Below are 23,652 nucleotides of genomic sequence, written 5' to 3'. Positions count from 1 at the left end.
CGAGAGCACGCAAAAGATGGCGTGAAAAGCGAATGGCGTGTTTCTCGTTGACCGATCGTTTATTTAAAAATAGATGAAATTGAGGGCAAATCGATGCGCCTGTTTTTAAGTTCCAGTTATAATTAATATCCGCACAAACTAAGAAAATCACTTGCCAAAGAAAAGAGATTATTAAATTTCGGTATGTAAAAATTTCACTATTTTAGATATTTCACAATTTTTAAATTTACTAATCATCTTTGTTTTACCGAATCTCTTGTCGTAGTTTTACATTATCAATCGTACTGTGCATTCATCGTTCACCTCGTGAATTTCAATTTTTGTCACTCGTTCACTTAGGGAAACGTCTTTCGTACTTTTCATACTCTAACTTTTTAATTGCCCGTATTTCGAACGGTCGATCGAGATGAATCGGAATGCGAAACGATGGTTGTCGAAAAAATGCAGTTGCTACGGTTCTCTGGCTGAATTTACAAGCGGGATTAGCCTAATGGGTTAACCATGTAAACGCAGATTCGAGAAACGGGGGAGGAAAATCGACGATGGACCGAACGTGTCGTGTTCTAGTAGACTCGAGCGTATATCTTTCGTCGTTAGGCATAAAAGATGGTTCTCAGCTTTGGGGCAGGGTCAATAACGCGTGGATAGTCGATACACGATTTTTTATGAAATCGTATGGATAAATCTAGTGGTTATTTGTCCATCCGAAAGAGGCAGGAGTCATCGTTTTACGCAATTCAATCGACCAGTGGGATATTAAAGAGTATAATAACTACTTTTGCGGAATAAAATCATTTTCTGTTGCATATAATAATTTTTCAGAAGAGAAAGAAAATACCATATGGTACTTTCGCGAGTACAGAGAAGTTTGGCATATTTGCAAATGAAAGGATCGCCGCTGAAATCACTTGTTTAGACGATCAACGAGATTAGACGTCGGAAACTCTAAATAAATAACTTTATCAAACATCGGAAGAAGATTTCGATAATTGAATCGTGGGGGAAGCTTCTATTTTACTAAACCGGGTCTAATTTGCCGATTTTCAATTTCGAATGACGACAAATAACGGTGTGGTATTGCGGCTAAAGTGCCTACTTGTACGGAAATTACATTGGATAGGTATCAAACGAATCGGCTTTTTGCATGCAAATATCCAAACAGCTAGTGCAATGTTAATAATGCAGCCGAAATAAACGTCAAGAGCTGGTAATTTACGCTCGAGTTTGATTAAGAGATCCGTTCGTTTGCTCTTTCACGGCGTTGTTCGCCGCTTGTAAATGCGTTCGATCAGCGAACGTGTAATTCCATGTCGCAAGAGAGCGAAGGAAAAAAAGAAGTGAAAGATTCGAAGAGAACCGTGTTTGTTTTAAGTTTCTCCTTTTCCTTCTTCGATTTATGATCGTTTCTTAAGCGACGATTGGAAAAATCGCTTTGTCCGTCGAGTCAGTGTAAATGTCAACGAACCAAAGGTTTCTGTTGTGTAATTTGCAAGCAGAATTTAACGATTTGAATCATGTGGACGAGTAAACGCAAGAGGCAGTGCAACGGTTACGTAAAGGTAGACAAAGTAATTGCAAGTATGAACGTGTTCCTCGGTAGTTATTGGCTGCGAATAATCGATGGATATTTCTCACAGCAGAAGCGATAGGCACGCTTTGTAAATCTATTATGTTGTTAAGAAATGTATCGAGTGGTGTGATTAACATTTTATTCTTGGAAATTGATTGGAATTCGAGCAGAATTCGAATATGAAACAACATACCCACGCGTAAAATCCGAAAGGAACCCATTTGCTTAAAAAAAATGCTGCAATCCGCTCGGCAAAACCAATCTTTCAAACCTCCATAAACACATTTCATCGGGGATATCCGTCAGAACCTCGGCAATATTTTTCCTCGCCAGAAAATCCGTCAAATACCCCATCGAAATCAAAACCTGCTCTCGCAGTCGTGAAAAAATAATTCCGTTTCGTTCCTATGGATCCTTCCCCCCCCCCCCTTATTCCACTCCCACCTTTAAAAAGTCACAGTCAAGATTTCTCCATCGGGCAAAGTACCGATGAACTCGCAAATAGTATTAGCGAAATCACTTGGAAAGAGCGCGGAAGGGGATTTTCCACGGTCGATCCCTTTCGTTCGAGGTTTCTGTCGGAACGAATTCGAACGTTTGTAGCAGACTCGTCGGCTCTCGACTTTTAGAGCCTAGCTATGGATCGAGGCCAATAAAATGCAGATAGTTAATCCTTAGCTTTCACCTTTGCCCTTTCATGCCTGAGTTTCTCGATCGAAATTTATCTGAAAACGTCTCCGAATGGACACGGAAAAGCTGGAGAAGGGAAAAAGCTAGGCTGTACATCGTTAGCGCGGAAACGGTTTGGCGGATCGAGGGTCGGCCACCGAATACAACGACTGCCGGTTCCGCCGTTAATCGGTTTGATTCGCAGCGATGAATGCGCCGCAGCGACAAATTGCTAGGATCACGTTCGAACGCCGTCACGCTCCGCAAAATCCGCTTTGAAACGCGCGCCCGCGATCCACGAGGCAAAAGAGAATTGCGGTGTATCAGGTTGAAAGGAAGAGTGAGAAGCGTTCAGGTTTAAAAAAAAACCATACAGAGCGGCGGGACGGGGGAGAAAAATCGACAAACAACCGCGTGACATCGATGCCGCGGAATTCGACTCATTTTTGACAAACTATTTTGCCTCGCTATTTCTCTCGCCGTCCTTGTTTTCATTGTCTTTTCTCTCGTCTTTCTTGCTTCTGTCTCCTTTTCTATTTTTTTTTTTTTTTTTGTATTTTTACTGATTTGGGATTGTTTGGCCGAAGCATTGGAGTGGGACCTTTTCTCCGTGTTCGTAATTACAACTGCAACTATCGTGGGTTTGTATGCCGCAGTTTGAGGGAATTGGATTTTTTCCGTGTATTTAAATAAATGAAAAAAAGAAAAAAAGACGTGCTGGGTGAATAAAAATTTTGCGTATGATGGAAGAAAGCTGATAAAATTGATAATAGGATTTAGCTTCCAAATAAATACTTGCTCATTTTTAATTCGAAGGGTTTCAAGAAAATTATGTAAAGTTCGATAATTGTATATTCTCTTGTAATATTCGACACTGTGTAATTTCTTTTATCTCTCGGATCGCATTCTCTAGAATCGTCCGTATCGTACTCGCGTCTCCACTGAAAACCCAAAATATCCGATAGATCTGAAAATTCACTTTTGGATACATTTCACCGCGATGCTGCGGGTTTACTAGACAGTTCTCGAGCAAAAAGAATCATAATGGAAAATGAAAAATTTTTTATTTTACGCGGCTTGTCTAGCGCGCGCACAAAGCCTTATAGTTCCCCTTTGAAATTTCACATGCGACTTCTCTCCACGTGCAAAAGAGACGCCGGTAAAAAAAGTATGGCCCGCGTATGTGTAATTCAGTCGCAACGAATGCTTGTAACGATTCCAAGGGCCGGATAGAATAACCGGCCTCGTTTCTGTGTTACTTCATGCGCGAACACCGTGTAATACGACACTACGCTGTTTTAAGAAGTTGTGTTTTCCAAGGACCATTTTCTTGCTTGGTACACCGGTTGTTCGTTGTTCGCATTAACGGCTATAACGCTATCGCTTACAGACGCATTAACGTAGCGGCATTGTTCGGTGAATCCGTAGGTTTCTTCGTTTCTTCGCGTGTTTTCAAGCTCCTCCGTGCTGTCTTGGGATTTTTATCGGTCTACAGCGATCTTCGAGAGCGTTGGTCTTTCTTGAAAGCTTTTGGGAAAGGAAACTTTGGGAATCGCGGGGAGAAAGTTAAGACGCGAGACGTCTCGGATTTCCAAGTTTTCGGATTTTTCAACGAATCACTTCTAAGGAATTGTTTTTTCTTTTTCTGCAACACGTGATTTTTTTAGACTCTAACATTTTCTTCTTCTTTTTACAAAGAACCTCTATCGTTTGTGTTGGATCTATTCTGGTTTCCGTAATACTCGCGGTAGAAGTAATGAAAACTGATGGTAGTTTAAAATTTCGAACGTATTTTCATTTGAATGAACTGGTTAAATTAAGAGATCGTGGCCTTTTCATTTTTAATTATCAAAGATTTTACGTCTGTTTTACTGTTTTCATTAATTGTGCAAACGTCGCTGAGGTATCAATTTCATTTGCTCGGAGACAATTACTAATGTGTAGAATTTCGTGGTATCATATTTTATGGAACGTAGATTGATCGGTTCTACAGATACATTTTTTATATCGAATGAATTCGGTTGCAACAGTTATACTCCAGTCTCCTTGAATAATTTATTTCACACATAGTACAAAGAAACAAATATTGGATTGGTATCTAACAAAACTATTCTCTCTTTCGGTCAAATTTTGATACATTCGATACTCCATACAGAATTTTCACAGGTTCAACAGTTTTTTATTTCGTAGTAAGCGAACAAAGAGATTTGTTATCGATATTCAGGTTCGTATTAATTTTTTTGAGTGGGATTTAGGAACTGATAATTTATATTTGGTCGAATGTAGATCGATCTTCGTAAAGAGCGAAATTTACATCGTCATTAGAAGCCATGACACGTTATAATTAGCATTTCTCTTCGTCTCGGCGCGAAGAACAAAAACCAAACACGTGATTTCGCGTTCACGACTTACCTTCACTTTCTAACTTATTGCTCGCCTTCTATCTGCTAATTTACATACTTCTCGCGTTACACCAACACGGTACATCGTCGTTGCATCCCAGCGAGCTTTAGTGCATTAGCAACGCAATGGAGAAAGGAGAACCGTTCTCGTTTCCGCCTTGTTATGACGCTGAACACGAGCTCGCCTCTCCAATACGACGCCGCGATCGTTTCCTTCCAGTCGAGTATCTCTGATGCCACTTTTATCGCCGAACATTCGACTACTTGAACTACTTGAACTACTTGAACTAACGTAAGGTGTTCGGTTTGCCAGGAAGGTTACCATATCCCTCCAGTTCAGAAACCTCGGCAACCTTATCTCTTTTACAATAATTTATTACAATATGACTCAAAATTACCTTTTGGAAATACCAAGTTCGTAACATGTCAAAAATAGCCTTCCAGGCGATCGTCGTGCTGTAAGCTTTTCCGACGAAAGCCTCGAAACGCATAGCTGTTTGAACGATATATTTCGAAGGTAAAAAGAATATATTCCAATACTAAACAAAATACGTAAGATTAAGTATATGTATATGTAATAATCTAATTGTAACGAAAGTATGAACGCGAAAGAGACTATAAGTCGTGTCTTCATCGAGAATGTGGCCTCTGGTCGTATCTCTACCCTCTGCCAATACTGTAATCACCCTGAATCTCGATCAATTACTCAAAACTCGCGTCTCGCATCGACATTCACCTCGTCGCTGCTATTTCCTCTCCTTTCCTGCGATCGAACAGTTTGCACCGGCGTGAAATTATAAGCGAGCTCATGCACATGCATTGTACACGATGCCACGCGAAACTGCCGTTACGTTGGTCGTACTCGAAGGATGAGACTCGGTTGTTCCATTCTTCGTTATACGAGCGAAGAAACTGTAGAAACGTGGAGCACTGGGCGAAATTAAGAAGGTCACGCCGCTAGGCGGAATTACTTCCGTACGATCATAATTCCCGTAGACGTACGTACATCCTCTTTCTCTCATCACCCTTTCTCCTCGTCCTATGGCTTTCACGTTGTTACACCGCGAAGCTCGGTCAGAGTTTCGGGTTTTCACTGGCTTCGTCGTCCAACGACGTTTAATATCCGTACGCTGGATTCAAAAGCCTCTTTTCCGGCAGCTGAGCAGCAGACGCCATTGTTCAGCCACGCTCGACCTAAAGTCCCTTTTCCCCCGTGAGAGAGTTATTTATACGCTTAAAAATTAATCCGTCACGTTAAAAGTCGTGCTTTCGTTTACAGGGCTGCTTTCTCGCGATCTAGGCTAGTCGGCTACGTGGCTGCTGCGTGTTATTTTCGGGGATGAATTGGGTTCCGTCGTTGAGCTTTTCTTAAGGGATCGAGGGCGAATAGAGTGCCTGGAATAGTGTACCTAGCTTGTTTGCTAGCTTGTCGCTGTTTTCGTACACAAAATTTGTTTTACGTACACGCGCACCAAGCGGAGGTAGTTTCGTGCAGCGTCGACAACTCCAAGGTCCTTTTATCGTAACATAGGCTGCAGTCAACTTTTAAGAAAATGATTCGTAGTATAAACGGAACTTGATAAAAATGATGAAAATTGGTTCGCCGAAATGTGGCGATGAGCATCGACAAGTCACAGAAAGAAAAATATCGTAGGACAACAAAAAACTTTTTCTTTCCTTTGTATACGCGTTTAACGTTGCTTCAGCAGCGCGGGCGATTAGCAACGTAGCACAGTTAACAGTCTACAGTTTCAGATACAGCGTTGTAGATCCGAGGAATTGAAAAAGCTTCGGTAGACTTTGGATAGAACCCAACGATTTGGTTATATCGTTAGGCAGTATAGGGATTTTGAAACGAAAAATTGTCCACGTGCCTGAAACAATTTTTCTGTATTTATGCAGTTCTTTTGTCGAGAATCGTTATTGGAATGGGGAAGTAGTAAAGTGTTCGTGCGTAGCATAAACGATCGCCATTCAAGATTAAACGTACATGCTCGCGAACGCAAGATTACAGGATATTGCTGCGTATTCCGTAGGCGAGTTACGCCGGCAGATATTTTATCTATGATAATTTATGACCGTTTAAATCTTAGAAATGAAATAGCGTTGGACGTTTTATGATTTTATCGCGCTACGAGTGTGGATAAGGATGCTTTATTTTCGGATCTAAGCGGTTCGTTTCTGACAACATCCATCTGTCGGTTGTTATAGCTACACGAATGTGTTATATTATATCCCGTGATTTATGACTGATATTATTATACATGTTTCCTTATACCATACTGTTAATTTATGGATATCATAGATTTTCTACTTAGTTAAGCATAAACAAATGTATTATATTAGTACAACGAATTGTATTTTTTGCTGTTCCAGGATAACGTGTTGTTCAGTGGGAGTTTACGAGACAATACTTTTCACTTAAGTAAGGATTTACCAACCAACCGCTGTGTGCATTTCTATAAGCAGTATCGGTGAGTGAATTTAAGTAGCAAAAAAATTATAATTCTCTCCTATTTTCCAGGCTCTTATTTTACACGCTCTTATATTTTTCTTTTTTCGTTGAACCTATAGAAAAATAAAGGAAAACCAATGATCCGTTAATCATTCCATGATTAATCGCTAACAATTTCTTCCACTTACGTTACATCAAATAATACCAAAGTCTCGATGCATCGTTTTAATGCAAAGTATCGATACCCGCTTACTTCCAAACCATTTACCATTTCTCTCGTTTCAATGAATCAAATAATCAGTCCATTAATTCGCACGTGACCGGGTCGAGTAATGTCCATCGTGCTCGTTGGCTCCACGGCTGATAGAATCGTCCTGGCTCCCAGCAAGGAGCACGGACGGTTGAACGAAGGGGTGGCCTGATAACAAAACTCGTCTGGATGAGGGATATTAATGCTCGCGCGAAGACGGCTTTAATAAGTCCGCGACGTAATGAAAACCATTCATATAAAAGTTTCCTGCGCGAGGTGACGCTTTAATTGAACGCAGCCACGAAGAGGTCTCGGCACCCCTCCATCCCCGAGGCTTCCTCTTTCTTGTGCCGAGCTGTAACAAGATGTCAGAGATTACCCTGGCTCGCTTTCCCTCTGCCACCGCCACTCTGCCTCTTTTCCTCTTTTCGACTTTTCTTTTCCCCAACGAATCCACCGGTTTTATCTTTCTCGTAGAAGTTTCCACGCGTTCTCTCCCTTTTCTCTCCGTTCTTACCTTCGGGTAGGCGACTTTCATTAAAAATTTTCTGTTGGTCGAGCCGATGGAGCCGTTTCCTCTGGAACGTTTCAATTGATATCGAGCCTACCATTCAGTCGGGAACAAAGGGTAAGAGAATCGCGGCCGGGGATGGGCCGACTTCATCGGCAAAATTGGGTTTTTCTTCTTCGAACAGCCAGAGCCCAGGCTATTAAAAAGGATCCTGCCTTTCAGATTGGAGGTGTAAATGCGGGTTTGATGGGAAATTGTTGATGGCCGAACAGCGACAATGAGAATGTTCGAGCGAGGCGTGCTTGCTGGTTTCAGGCTGGAAATAGGATGGCTATTATTATAGATGGCTATATATATATAGCCACGATGGTTCTTTCAATTGATCGAGAGTGTGTACAAAGTTATCGAAGATAGCTTTCTTTTTTATCCAAAGTGTGATTGCGACAGGCGTAAATTTTTCAGTGTATGTTCGAAAAAGTGACGAGATCTTTGAGGGCTTTTAAAAGCAAGTGGAACATTTATGAAACTGTCCGTTTTTAATTGCACGATTTTTTATGGGTTATTTGATAATATTCTTAAAAGTATTCTGTACTGAAAAGAACGCGAAATACCTATCCATTTTGATTTTTGGAATGGAACAAGTATTCGATAACTTTTAAAGAAATTAAGGAATGTGAAACGCTTTTTCATGAAATATTTCCACATGTATTTCGACATATTTTTGCAAGATTAAATATTCTCTCTAACTTGACAGCTTTTTTATATTCTTGACTCGATTTGCTTGACAATTTCGACCGGTTTATGTTTCGATGTTTCTGTCAAAAGTAATCTTGGTACGTAGAGCGGAATTTAAACGCGATATTCCGCGGTAAGCGTCAGTTTTCATTTCTCGTCGACAACATTTTCGCTGTTTAATTTCAGCATGGTCAAAAGTGACGGGCTTTAAGGAACAAGAAAAATCCGCGAGACTTTTTCGCGAATATGGCCGTCTTTCGCACCACGTGATGCTTTTACTTTCTGCTTCCATCCCCTGTTTTCTTCTTGCTACGTTTCTCGTATCTTTATCAACTTTTTACGAGTATCCTCTGCCCGCTTGTTTCCATAAACGGGGTTTGCCGATTTGTTACCGTTCCGGTCCTTTTCAGCGTCTTTTGTTTCCTGCTTTTTATCCTCGATTTTGGTCTTTCTTTCCTGGGAAATTTATCTAGGAAATAAATAGAAAACATCGTGAGATTCGCGCGATACATTTAATTTAAATTTAATTTATTACAACGATAATAAATATTTAAAGAGTCGTTTCGTTTGGGAAAGGAATATAATTTCTGGTTCATGTCAATCTTAACTTGTATAAAATTATTTTATTATTATCCCGAGTAATAAAATTCATATTTAAATACTTGATAAATGATCGTATAAATGTTGACGAAAAATATGATCTAATAAATAATTGCAAAGTTGACGCAACGTTAAAATATATTTTAAAAGGTCTTCGGAAGAACGAAACATTGAACGATGCAACGAGTATCGTTTCTTCGAGTGATTTTCATGCTCAATGTTAGAAATAGTGGCCGTCGTGATAATTCTAGTAGTTTGCTGACTTGAGTTGGATAAATTTTCACGATCGTTTCGCTGTCAACAGTTAAATACTCGAATTTGTATAAACTTGACTGGTGCATTGGTAATCATTTGCACTTTAACGCTTGCGGTGCATTCGTGTGTACATTCCGATAGTCCCCGTAATCAGTCGTATGTTTCGTCGTTGTTTCCCGTGATATGTACATGAAACGCCCACCATACGGAATATTAGTATTTGTCGACGACACGTGCTATCACCAATAGGACATTCGGTAACTTGCGTGTCCGTGTGTGAGACGTTCGAAATTAACGAAGCATCGACTCGTGTTGATTTCTTTACTAGTGCGTCGTTTCAGAATAACGAACAACGTTCTTCACAACGCTACGTTATTAATATTAATAATACAATATGTAGTAATAAAAGAAAATTTTTTTCAATCGGGATCTCGGTTTCGATAAAATTGGATTCGAAACAGACCAATCTATCAACTGATCCTAGGTTCGATTTTTTTCGGAAACGAATCCTCAAAAGCAAAACTTTTATTCTGCGGTTATTTGTAGAGCCCTTGTTCATAGAATGCTCTCACATCTCGTTGTAGTACAGTTATACAATCTATAGTTAACAAAGTACATATATACATTTCCAAACTCGATTCTTTCGAAAACGAAACGAAAAACTTTTACTCTACACTTTCTACTTATGTTTGCTTTAAAATACCCTCGTATCCAATAGTAATACCATTATACAGTCTATAGTTACCGAAGTGCACGCGTGCTCGATGAATTTTCAAACTCAATTTCCTGCGCTACCCCCTGAAAACAGAGTTCGAATCGAAAAAAAACTTTAGCCTCTTCCTTATTATTATTATATAGAATAATTTCCTTTATATCAGTCGTATAGAAACAGCTTGTATTTAAATTCGCATGCAATTATTCTCGTATTATTAAAAAAAAAAAAAAAAAAAATCTGAGCGTATTTCAACCCTGAAAAAAGCTGGCTCGTGGACAGGTGGCGAAGCGTTACGCGGTTGCGTTCTCGCGGATACGTTACAAACAAAGGAGTTACCGCGAGAAATATGAAAAAGAAAAAGAAAAAAGAAAAAGGAACGAGTTGACTCGGCCGTTGCAACAAGATTAAACGCATAGTAGTCCGTATATGCGCCTTCTTTCATCATTACCGACCAAGGGTTAATTAAATTCTTGCCATGTATTTCATTAAAACGTCGAATAACAAATGCCGACGGTTTCGAGCGTGCCCAAGCAACTTTTTACCGGTAAACGAAATTTTCTGTAACGAGAGGAAAATTTCCGCGAAGGTTTGCGCACGGACAGAAGGGATGCCGTGTTACGAGGGTGACGTGACTTTCCGCCTGTTTTTTCGGACTCGGATGTTCCGTGCATCCTCAACCGTGTTTATTCGTTTAGCTTTGTCGGTTGAAACGGGTGCGAGATTTTAATCGGGCTTTCTGTAACCTCGCACGTAATTCTACTTCGTCCTTTTTAATTAGGAGAATGAAAATGGTTAATTGGGAGGTTTTCTGAGTTACCGTTACGGAAGCTCGTGTTTCGCGGAGTTAAGCTACTTCATATTTATTTTGTGAACGTTTGTGTGAAGTAATAGGGGCATAATTTAGCGCATTAGTTTACCGTAATGAATTCATCGGTCTGCTTTAGCGTACGGTGTTACATAAAGTGTATTCTAAACTACATAAAAATTACCTTTTCAGTTATTCGTTTAGTTTAGTTTATCAAATAAAGTTCCGAACTATGAGTTTTGAGAAAGATGGCATCTTTTCCAACGAACTTCTCCAAATTTATCTCGCAAAGAAACGTTCGAATTTGTATTAACCAGTTGCTGAAATGTAAAGTTTCTTAATTACCAGAGTTTAAGAAAACGTAAGAAGAGGTAATATTTCTTGTATTTGTACTGTAATTGTGGGCACTGTGAATTCCTCGTGTAACATTAACTCTTCTTAAGTTCGTTTAACTGTTGAGCCGTTTGTTGGATTTGGAATTCCATAAAGCTAAAACAGTCTCTTCTTCAAGTTTCCAAGGTTCGGTAACTTGGAGCATTAATAGCTTCATTTACGAAGAATCTCCGGCTGATGAAATTGCTGTTGTCTTAAGGCTATAGTTAAATATTTGTTAATGATTAAATAGCCTCCTACGTTATTACGTTGAAAGCTCATTTGCTCGCAGTCTGAATAACGGCCAGAGATATCAGTCTATTAAAGCTTTCTCCGTTTTTACTAAAAGTAATTCAATTTTCTTAATAGCCGTTTACGTCGTGCAACACCTTCTTACGTAGAAATTAATCTATTTTATCATAGAGAAATGATAATAATTAGAAATATGGTATTACGAGCCTCGTACGAATAAGAGTAGAAATCTAAAATATGAATTGAACACGAAGATCACAAGAAAAGAACGAGATAACGTTAATTGCTCCATGGATGTTCACGGTGTTGGTTCGCGTTATTTCCCTGTCACCATAGCCGATTGCAGTCTGGCTTATCTAAATAGCGCATCGTTCCCCCATGGACGTAGCATGGCTCCCGGAAGGGCCGTGTTTCTCCTCGCATGAAACATCATTATCGTGGCCAGGAAAATTCTCCGGCTCATATAGAATCAGTTAACATTGGCAGCCGTATTATTCTTTCGCTGCTGGCCATATATCTCGGACCGATGTGCAGCTATGCAGAAGAGAAGGCATTCGACCGTGGTTCTCACGGCTGAAGATGTACCTTTTACCAATGGTTTTTGATGTGATTTACGTACATTTCGTTTGGTACAAATCTATCTATGAATTAGAGCAATAAGATGAATAATTTGTTACCAGCCGAAAACTGAGTACTTAAAATCAATAGTATCGATCCTTGTTTATTCTCAATTGTGGAGTACGATGTTACTCTCGCCAGAAACTAATCACAAACGGTTGAATTATGATATTATGAACGAAAGGATATGTACAGGATACCAGTATAAATCAGTGTGAAATATAGTTTAGAATAATTATTATTATCATCGTTAAAAGTGAAGCGGCTTGAACAAATCTGATTGTTTGCGGTTTATACTACTTTCCCTTTCGTATCTCGTAAACGGAGATAAATCTATGCATAGGGAACATAACATTCTTTGCTCGAAACGTCCTCTCGAACAAGTTGGTAAAGTCGGTTGAGGTTTGAATCACCCTGTAGAAGACCATCCTGAAAAATTAGCTTAATTTTGAAATCTTCTCCACTGCTCCTCATGCAGGGAAGTTTGCCATTGCACACAATGATCTTCCTCCTTCTCGTATCACGTACGTATCACGTATCTCGTTTGCTTCAGTTTCGCACGAAGCATTCCATTCTTTGCACTTGAAAGAAACGCTCTATATGTAACTACACTATCGGAAACAATCTGCGAAAACCATACTGCTGCTGCACTTCCTCCATCGAATAGTCTGTAGCAGCCCAAAAGTATCTCTCGAACTACGTAACGAACGTAACGAAGATTCAAGAAAATTTGGTCAAAGCAGCCGGAAACTTCTTACGAACCCCAAACGAACCATAATCTTGTCCACCATCTCCCTGTCCAACTCGTCGCGATCAAGAAATTTCCGCGAGGTTACATATTTTTCCGAAACGTTGACCGAATTTTGCGAAAAAGTTTCCCAGTAGAAATCGTCGAAGCGGCGACGTCGATGAGACGCGTTGCAACTAGGCGGAAATGGAGAAAAGTTGCGCCAACTGCAGATCCCGGTTCGTGTGCCGTTTCTGGTATCTCGTGTTTATTCGAAAAGTTTCCCAACTTTATGCAAATGCAACGCCCGACAACGCGGAGGAACGGCCACGAGGACTGGCGCGCTTCGTTACCGGGAATCGAGTCGAGTATTCCCTAACCCTTTTCTCTATCCTTGTCTCGCTTTTTCTCACTTACTCGAGGGTACACTTGCAATCTCCATTGTTTCGCGAAGGAAACAGGGGCCTGGGACGTGCTGAAACTTCTTCGGCATACTTTCCGCCGGATTAATTAATTGCCTCTTCCGCTTTACTTGCCCTGCAGTCGTTTTCAAGGGCTCTCTCAAGCTATTCGTCGACGGGGGTGAGTCGCGAATCAGCTTGGAAAAAGAACGGATCAGCCTAGACCAAGTTCGTTTTCGTTCTTTTTCTTTTACGCAAATTTTGTTCGTCTTCTTTCTGTCTCTTTCTCTCTCTCTCTCTCTCTCTCTCTCTCTCTCTCTCTCTCATTGCTTGTTTCTTTTTCACTTGCTTCATGGAAGCAGGATGGATAACGTTTTAACTTCAACATTCGCATAATAACGTCTTACGAGAGGGAAACGCGATAAATCGCTACTCACCCCATGCTTGGGAAAAGTTTAATCGAACCGAACGATCGAAAGTATCGCGGAACTTGGATTTTCGGGTATTAACGCTTGCGTTAATTAAGCGGAAAATTGAATCGTGTCGCGTCCCAGGATAATTACGTCGGTATGAATTGCTACGAATACCGAGGGGAATTTGTTTCCGATTGTTTGCGGAGATTTCGATTCCCAGGGCAATTTCAGAACAATTCTTTTGGAGTAGGAAGCCGGTACTTATGGGTGCACTGTTCTTTGTTTGCTCGAACCGTATTTAAAACCGTGAATTTTGTAGCATCGACGATCGTTGGCTTATTAAACATTTATTGAATTTATTTGGCGAATATATTTCTCCGTTTTGTTGACAACGTGACTCGTTTGCAAAAATTTTATTGTGTCATGAAGTTGTTAACGAGCTGATTTCCCGTTTACATATTTTTCGATGTCAAATTTATTTTCCAATTGTATGGATTTGAAATTCAGTTGGACCGATCGTTTTTGACGAACAAACTCTTGTTTATTAACCTTTTGTCGTTTTTACCGTTTTAAGCCATCCGAAACGTTTTAATCACGAGATTGGACGATGGAAAGAATTGTATATAAATTTTGAATCGTGAAAAATCGAAGGAAATCTTTTGACGTTCGCGTTGTCCATATTTTAACCAGAGGTCTAGAGCATTTTGTAATTGTTATTTCTGTCTACGTGTTAATTTATGAAATTGCTTGGTATTTATATAGGTATTCATATTAATAGAATATGTGACGTGACAGTGAAAATAGTAATTTGAAATGGAAAGCAAAAATTAGTACGCATCGTCAGCATGATCCTTGATTAGCAGAAAAGCATTCTTTCATGGGAATGAATTTCTATAGGTCGCATCCTCCGACATCCTTTTTGTTTCATTCCATAAATAGCTATGAGAGTCTGTCTGGCATATGGAACGGCCAGACTACTGCGCAAAGTGCAGTCTGTAGAATAGTACAATGTAACCAGCGAGGTGTAACTCCTAGTGAGACGAATATTGCTCGTTTGGGCTGGTTTCGTTTCCACTATTTTTGCCTCCTCCACCTCCTGCGCCATTATCCTTCCGGGATTCAACAAAAAATCAAAATAAAAGGAACTGCTTTGCGTCGAACCAACCTAAGTCATTGTAATGGAACAATGGGCGAATAAAAAAGAAACTTCGTAAGCAACAACTGTAATAAAAGGTAGAATATCGATCCGAAATTTTAATTAATATTCTTCTCTTGTTATTTTTTTATTATCATCGATAACCAACGAGCTTTAATAGCAAGCAAGGTCTGCATTAATTATTTGCACTCGTTAATCTGTTATCTGTATCATTTTCAATTAGAGATATCTAGCACGTGTACAATTAAAATCGACCGATAACGCACTTAAATTGCTTTTTCTTTATTCTACCTGTTTATTTCTCAATACGAGTGCGAATAATTCGCAAGAAATATATTTGTCTTTCTGCGTATACTTGTTCGATAAACTGCTATCGTCCAATGAAAAAATTTAGGTTTCACGTCGATTTATTTCGTCTTTCACAGTTTTCAAATTAAGAGTAACTCGAATTAAAAATTACTTTCAATAATATTTATTATTTATTACTCGGCATTTATTTCGATCGATATTCGCGATGAAACTATTCAAAGACCATCTTCCGCAAGAAATTTCCAAATCTCGAAAGATCCAGAAGATGAAAGGAATAAATTATTTTTATTTCTATGACAAGCGTTTGAAGGGAAGAGAACATTTCCTTTTTTAAATCGTCGGCTGTTCTCGTTGTGGATTCGATCGTAGTATCTTAGATATTTTACAGTATATCGCTGGTACGGTAACGTTGCTCCGGAAATATTCTGTTTACTCTGGCGGATGCATGCGCATGGAACAGGGAATCGGATATTCTCAGAGTTTTTCCTCGCCGACATAAGCTGCATAAACCCGATGAGACTTTTGTTTACACGACATCGTCCCTGTATCGATGTCGAGAACGTCGTTTTAACATATGCTACGACTTTTACCTATGGAAATGGAAGCGGCTTGATACCAGCTTAAAATGTCACTTGTTTCTTTCCTTTCACCGATAAAAATCCTCAATTTCCGATACAAATTTCCACCAATATTCCCTTACGCGATTTTCATGCAAATAATTTTTTCTTTTTTCCCGAACGATACGTTTGAAACATAGATCAACTCCGAACATAGTGAACTTTACGAAACATTCTAATTGGCCATTCCAAAACTCTCGTGGCTAAAACACAGCCGTTCCACGATTAGCCACATGGTTCCCGGTTACGTGCGATGCGTATTCAAGTATCGATGTAACCCTAGTCCTCGGCGCGTGTTCTCATATCGAGCTCTGACAACCGCCACATGAAATTATGCCGTGTGCCGTGTGCGGTGCACGTTCGTCTCTGTAAACGGCTGCTTTATCCGCTCTTCTCCGTTTTTCTTGCTCGCGGCACGTCAGCGCAACAATGCGCGCGCGTGCATCCAGCCGGAAGCTGCAACAGAGGAGAGCGTATCCAGAAGCAGCGGGATACGGTCCATGCCACGTCTGTCGTGTCTATGCTCGTCGTATCTCGTGGACGTCTCCTTTTCCTCCAACTTGGACACAGATTTATACTCGTGTCGTTTCGTTGGACGCGACGGGAATACACTCGCAATTGATCCGTGCTTTTCATTATACTTCGTCACGATGTCGCTCAGAGATTCGCGCACGGATTAATTGCGCTGTGGCATCGGAAGTGGAATTCTTTTAGATCATAAAGCAAATCGCAAGGATTAAGGAGAAAAATATACAAGTTGTCGCTAGATCATGAATATTCATGCAAATTTATATCTTATCATTACGAAGACTACTAAAAAACAAAAAGAAATGGAATCTAAGTTGAGGTTTCTTTCACTTACTAAATGTCCCAACAGGTAATACATTTTCGCGTGTTGTGCGCATTCCATGCTTTTCCGCATTTCCAAATTTCCGCAAAATGCATAAAGATGCAATCTAGTTTGTATTCCCATTGCCTTTAGATGCACGACGCTTGTAGCGTCTTTAGCGTGGAGGTAAATCCACTCCATGATGACTACGTTTTATTCTCGATAATCTTACGATAATACTATTCTTGATAATCTATAAACCGCTTCAATCAATGGAAATCAAAAGACACCCAAAAAGTACGTTAATTACTCGGCTATCAGAGCGTATCACGAACCAAATGTAAGCTTCCCTATTCTCACCCCTTGTTTCTCGTTTCTCTCTCTTTGTTCACCATTGTCGCTGACGTGACAATCCAAACAACCGTAACTCGTTCAAGATAACACAACGAACACTCATGGTTCTCGCGCAGTATGCGCATTACCAGATGCCCACTCGTCTCGAGTCCGCTTTTCGAAAAAACACGCGAGCGAATTAAAGCGACGAACACGAAGAGGGTGGGACAAAGACTTGCGTCGCTTAAAACGAGAGCTCGTCGCCGCAACGAAGACACGTGACGTAATACTAGTTTAACGCGCGGCGCGAGCACGTAGAAAAGAGAAACTCGACATAGTTTCAACGAGTTGAATTCGGTTTTACCCCGTGCAGCGACGAGAGGAAGCGAGAGTTTACGCGGAGATGGCGGAATTCGCGCGCAGTTTCCGGCCCGCAAAGTGACCGAAGTCGAGTGCAGGGCAAAGCCGGCTGAGTGCAAGAACGTGGCGGAATATTTGGCGACTTGGAGTGCAGTTTAGGAACTCGAGTCAGCACAGTTCTCGCGAACTGCTTCCGCCAACTAGAGCATCGCGCATGTACGTTTGACGAGTTCGAGTGGATGCTTCGTTGAATTATCTTGTCTCTTCGATTCATCTCTTTTCTGTCTCTCTTTGGTTACGAGACGTTTACTTTTGGGTTATTAAGTAGAACGAAGCTTTGAATGTTTCTATTGGCATTCTGACGTAGATTGGTATTGGCTTTCGGAGGTAGAGGAATGATCTGTGGACAGACGCGTTATTTTTCGGGCGGGTTTTATTTGCTAGATTTTATTTTCAAAGAATTATTCCCGGCTTGCAGTTAGTTTTGCTTGCGTTCTCTCATCTAATTCAATCTACCGTAGAGCTTTGGTAACTAGGAGAATCGTAGCAGCATTCAGAGTCAATTTTGTAGATAGCCTGGGTAAAGCCATTTCAAAAAGTTCTTCCCTCTTTTTCGAATTATGCTTTGATGTTTTATTAGGGACGGGCTGATTCATATTCCTATTGATCTGTTTATACTTACGATCCGGCGGCACGAAAGCCAACAGTTTTTACAACGACAGGATTCTTGAATTGATATTCGTATCGGTGGATTTAAAAAATGAAACGAAAAATGAAAAATGAATGTTGGACCGAGTCGATTAATAGAATGGAAGTAGATGGAAAGAATAATGTAAATACGAAATAATTCTTTTGCGAAGTTTTCGATTGTAAAGTACGCGTAAAACTAGTATGAATTAATATAGAAGACTCTTCCTTGACGACGACGTTTTGATAATATTTTGTTGCGATAATTATTACGATAATTATTGCGATAATTCCTCGAGAAAGTTCATTACTGGAACGGATGTAAAGTAGATAAGAGGCTTACGGACTTTCGCTTGCTCTACTTCGCTGTCCGCCCCTGTTATCAGAATTACTTTGTTTTCTTGACGCCGTTATCGTTCTCGTTTACCGTTGTGTATCCGAGATTTCTGAAAATTTTCTGTACAAAGAGATTCGCGATAAGGTGAGTCGCAGTGGTTCTCAAGCTCTCCTTAAGTACGCGTAGAATCGAAAGTAAAATTCAAAGATCTTAAAGTATTAAGAAAAATATATATATAGTATAATATAAATATAATATAATATAAATAATACTATATATATATAGTATAAATATATATATATATAGTATATATATATATATTATTATATTATATATATATACTATTATATTATATATATTATATATAGTATTATATATACTATATATATATATATATAGTATATATAAATATATATAGTATGCAAGTATATAAATTACATTTTACGGCAATTTTAGTCAGCATCCATTTGTTTCCTTTTAGATTAACATTTTTCTTGTTACTTTTGAACGTGTTCGAACAGAATAAAACATTAAAAGGTACACGAGATAGAATCAAGTTAATGGAACGAACAGAATGTTTAATTTCGCGATGGTATCGAATGCAATGCGTTTTTTTCGATCGCCGAGGCAAATTCGAGCGACGATCGACAGCGAAACAGCCGTCGTAAATTCGACGAATTCGATTTCGCGTTCGAATCACGTTTGGGACCGTGGTTGTCTCGCGAGTAATCAAAACGGTTGACGTTGAGCCAACGACGAGCAGTCCCACCGCGATTCTTACCCGATTCCTCGTGTTTTTCGTCCGATCGTCAGGTGTCGTCGCTATCAAATTCTTCCCATGGAGCACAATTTTGTTTCGCATCGAATATCTCGTTCGTTCCCTCCTCCACGCGGCGTCACGTTCGCGAAATTACCGCGACGACCTCTCTGATGGAAAAGAAACGCCGTGAGAAGCCCGTGGGGAGGCGAGGCTTTTCAATTCCATTGCGAATCGTTGGTTGAAAGTGGGTGCTTGGAGTTTGAGGCTTTAAGAAATGGACGAAGGTTTTACGGGCTAGGAACTTTCGTGGGGTGAGTTTGATGGCTGATGTGTTTTAAGTTCGATGCTTTTGGTAGATCCATTTATATTATTTGTCATAAATGTACAGTGTCTAGAAAAAGTATTTGCACGTGTCTTATCTTCCAATGAGGTTTTCTTACGAGATTCTACGTTTCATTTTCACAGGATAAAGCATAAATTTACTTGATCTCATTAAGACGCAGTATAAGTTTTGTCCCGATCTTTTCGGACACTCGATATTTCAAACACTACACGTATAGATATAGTTTTGGGATTGTATTTATCTGCGTGAATAATCTGCTCAGAATAATAATCACTTAGGCTAAAAATGTTCATCGGTGGCTTGAATTTATTTTCGCGAAACATTCTCGCTTTATTCTTTAGTAATATGATCGAAACAAACGTCAGTAAACAACTACCACTCGGTTCAATCTGAAAGCGCATTCTGAAGTAAAACGCAAATGTTCTCGCTTGATTTCCCAATTTCCACCGATATCGCGAGGTTGGAAATGGCGTTAATTACACTGATCCAATAAACGTAGCAGGTGCATCCTTTGATAGGCGAAATTTCGTCCATGAAGGCACGTTTCATCGCGATGTGTACGTTCTCTCCTTTGCCAGTCAGCGTTCACGCCACGGTGCGCGGCGTTAATTCGACGAAAATTCATTAGCGTCGTCTCTCGGAGGAGGTTCGCGTCGACGGCCTGTGAAATCGAGCTCGAATCGTCCCGCGGGTGAAGATTCGATTAACCGCGTCGTGTCGTCATCGTCGCGGCCGCAGACAGTCCCGCGATGCTCTCCATCGCCTCTCGTGAAACAGTCGTCGCACCTTGGCGAAACTTTCCAAGTCGAAGTCGCCGTTTCTCTCTTTCCGGCGTCTGCTGCTCGCCGCTAATTTCGCTCGTTACGGCACAATGTTTGCCCACCTCGTTCCATGGGATTTCCCTCTGACCGTTACCGTGTAAATGAGATTTCAGAGGCGCGCGCGTTGATTGCGGAATTTGTAGAGGTTTTTCGACGTACGGGTTTTTCATGATCGATGTTTGATTCGCTAATTTTTTATTACAAGACTAGGGTTGGTTTGGAGGAGGGTTTGCGTTTAAAAGGATGGTAAACTCGTTAGGAGGTAATTGATTCCTGAATTTCGGAGATATTCTTCGCGATCGACGTTTGATTCGTAAATTTTTTCATCACAGTGTTGCAGATATTTTAGAGGAGCGCGACTGTTGCAAAAATTTCGTGGCAGAGTAAAAGCTTGTTACTAAGCTTGGAAGAATTCCGTACACTTGTGCCGATAATTATGAAAGTGGCCTAAGTGATATTTAAAGCTTCGCGTTCAACGCATAGACTGTATTCTGCTTGACAGTTTGACTGCCACGCCGAAATCACACGTTTCGCTCAGCACGCCACGGGAGTATTTTTATTATTCAAAGCTTATAATGGTGAAATAATAATAAATCGATGATGTAAGACAATATTCTTCCCCAATGGACCGTTTATCTTATTGGCGCCGTGGCGCCTCGGTAACAGTTAATAGCGACATATTATGACAAGGCCATGCGGATCGTACGAGCTGGCAATTAAGTGGGTGCGGGCTATTCGAGCTGTTTCTTCTGGAGAATCCTACGTTCTTAACCGAGTGGTTCACAGTTCTATTCGGCAGCATCGCTCTCCACGCTTTTTATATTTCTTTCGAAAACAATCGTGAGACGTTTTTCCATAAAATTTCTTTTTATCTGTGTTTTAACGATGCAACAATCAAGCCACGGTTCGATTTCTACCACTTTGGAAGACTTTTTCACTTAGGCGACTTTCATAATCATCGACAACGTCTATGGAATTTTTTGTAATTGATTTCGAATCACCTGACTGGTGTTAAAGGAGAGGCTTTGACGAATCCTTTGATGAGAAAATTAAAAAATCTTTTTGAATAAAATATGATATAGACAATGGACTTGCTTGAAAAGCTAAATAAAACCATATAATTATCCGTGGCTTCCAACAAAATACCACTGGGGATGAATAAGTGGCTCAGCTATTCTGCTCATTCTGCCTTTAAATAAACATTAGCACCGCATTTAGAAGCACATCCCAACTTGAAGCGCACGCGTATAAATCTCCATTGAATCCCAATTTCTGTAAGCCTGCTAAGTCCACATAAAATCACGATCGATAGCTCGTTTGAGTCGATCAAAAGTTTCGTTCCAAACCAAACCAAACTATTCGTAATCGCCACTCGAAATAATTAAGCTAAGCCATGTTTTACCGCAGTCGTATCAGCCTAATCGAAAACCGGCTGCATCGTTCCTTAAAAGAGTCGTAATCATGAAAGTGGAAATTTTCGGGACCGAAACGAAGGCGGTACGTGTCGGCAAAGGAGCTTAAAATTAACGTAAAGACTTCTTGTCGATGGCCTCGTGACCCATGACCCGGCCCTGCAGCACGTGATTTCTCACGCACGCCCATTTTCACTGGAATTTCCGCGTTGCTCCGCACACAAGCCTCTTGATCCCCCGCTTAAAATCAGGACTCTCGCGATAGGCAAACGTTTGCCGTGGAATCAGCCACGCTCGGCTGTCCGACTTGATGAAACGTTACTTTAATTCCCCGGCATTATATCGTCTCAGATGGCAGTCAGCGATAAATCGGGGAAAACAGAAAACGCGAATTTTGGATTAGATTTCGAACGGAAATGGATATTTCGGGAATGAAATTTTTGTTACCGCTACTTGCGTGATATCGAGCTTGAAAGAAACGCGGTTCATTTACATCTGGAAGATTGAAATAACTTACATCCGAGAGAGCTGAAAAGCGGTGTAAATGTCAGAAGCGAAGATTTCTAGTAGGAATAAAAATCGCGACTCTGTCAATTTTGCCACTGTTTATCGTTTGCTGTGGACTTTCGGTGTTTATATAATTCGAAGAAAGTATGCGAGTTCGAGCGAAACACGTATATAAGAGGAGTGGAATTTGCTTAACTTTCATCTTTTTCAACCTGCATCCGCAGTTGGTAACATCTGGCGAACAAATAATTCATTTGAACGTTTTGAAAACTATACGAATGAAAAGTTTCGTGTCTCGATCGTTATTAATTCTATAATTGAACTCGAGCAACGTCATCATACGAATAATCATAGTAAACCCTCTGGATTTCACAAACTACGTAACATTAAATTAAGTAACCAACATGATACATCACATCCTAGTTTTCACCATCGCGTACACGAAAATTTGCAGTGTAACTAAGAGTGCAAGTGGAATTAGAAATTATACGAAAAGGGGATGGAACGAAAAAGGCTAGCCGGGCGTTTATAGTGGAAGGAAAGTACGTATTTGGCGATGGTCCAGGGTTGTGTGCACGCTTGGAGTGTCCATTATTCCATTAGCGGTTACCGTGTTAACTCTTTATTGCCCGTCGGTATATGAGCCACCGTTCTTCATTCTCGCCGAGAGGGCGTTTAATGTCCACATTTCCCCGAGATTACCGTAAAACCGTTCTCATGCCGATTATATAGACACCAGTTGTCTCTTTTAGGCCACGCGGAAGCATTTCCGCGTGCATCAAACGCGAAATCTCGAGCTTCAGCCAGTAAACGAAGGAAGAATTGCTGTTCTAGCTTATAGTAGCCTGAATGAGTAGAGAAGTATCGCGAAATTTCGCGATGAAAAACTGGGATGTTGTTTTAAACAGGGAGACAAATTCAAAAATTTAATGCTTTGGCTTTTTCTTCTTTCTCTCTTTAACATTCAATGTGGCAGGAATACTCTTTTGACATTTCGTCTAATCGATTGTTTGAGTTCTTACTGAAATATTCGATATACAGGAAATATTAATTTCTGATTCTAGCTTCTATATTCATATTCTCTGCAAAATGAAAAATTTGTGTAACGAGTTCTTCACGCGGAAAGGGAATTTGGAAAAAGAGAACGAGTATATTGTACTTCGTACTTATCGAAAAGTACAATACAAAAACCGGACAGGAATTTCAATCCTTATTGCATCGATATAACAACTATTTCAGAATTATTTTATCAGATACACCGATGCGAAGATCAAACTACGCAAAAGCAACCGCAGAAAAAAACGAATTGCTGTTGGAATGAGTATTCTTTGATCTTCTTACATTACAATATCTCTAATAAAACGAAGGAACCGGTGGAAAAGCGAAATAGCGATTTTATTAGTCGAGAAAGCGATTGAATATTGGCAAAAT

General features: G+C 40.2%; 1 protein-coding gene across 5 annotated transcripts in view; it reads left to right on the top strand.

The window, feature by feature from the left end:
* The window catches only part of LOC117216540 (putative polypeptide N-acetylgalactosaminyltransferase 9), a 294,302-nt gene that overhangs the window by 170,203 nt on the left and 100,447 nt on the right, over positions 1-23,652 (top strand). For all 5 annotated transcript variants that reach the window (XM_033463303.1, XM_033463300.1, XM_033463299.1 and 2 more), the window contains one exon: positions 7,018-7,115. The gene's annotated coding sequence lies outside the window, so the exon portion shown is untranslated. The remainder of the gene's footprint in view (positions 1-7,017; positions 7,116-23,652) is intronic.

Source organism: Bombus bifarius, unplaced genomic scaffold (genome assembly GCF_011952205.1).
Source record: "Bombus bifarius isolate JDL3187 unplaced genomic scaffold, Bbif_JDL3187 scf7180000010271, whole genome shotgun sequence".
Classification (NCBI taxonomy): domain Eukaryota; kingdom Metazoa; phylum Arthropoda; class Insecta; order Hymenoptera; family Apidae; genus Bombus; species Bombus bifarius.
The sequence above is the reverse complement of the archived record's forward strand: the minus strand, read 5'-3'. Positions and strand labels throughout refer to the sequence as shown.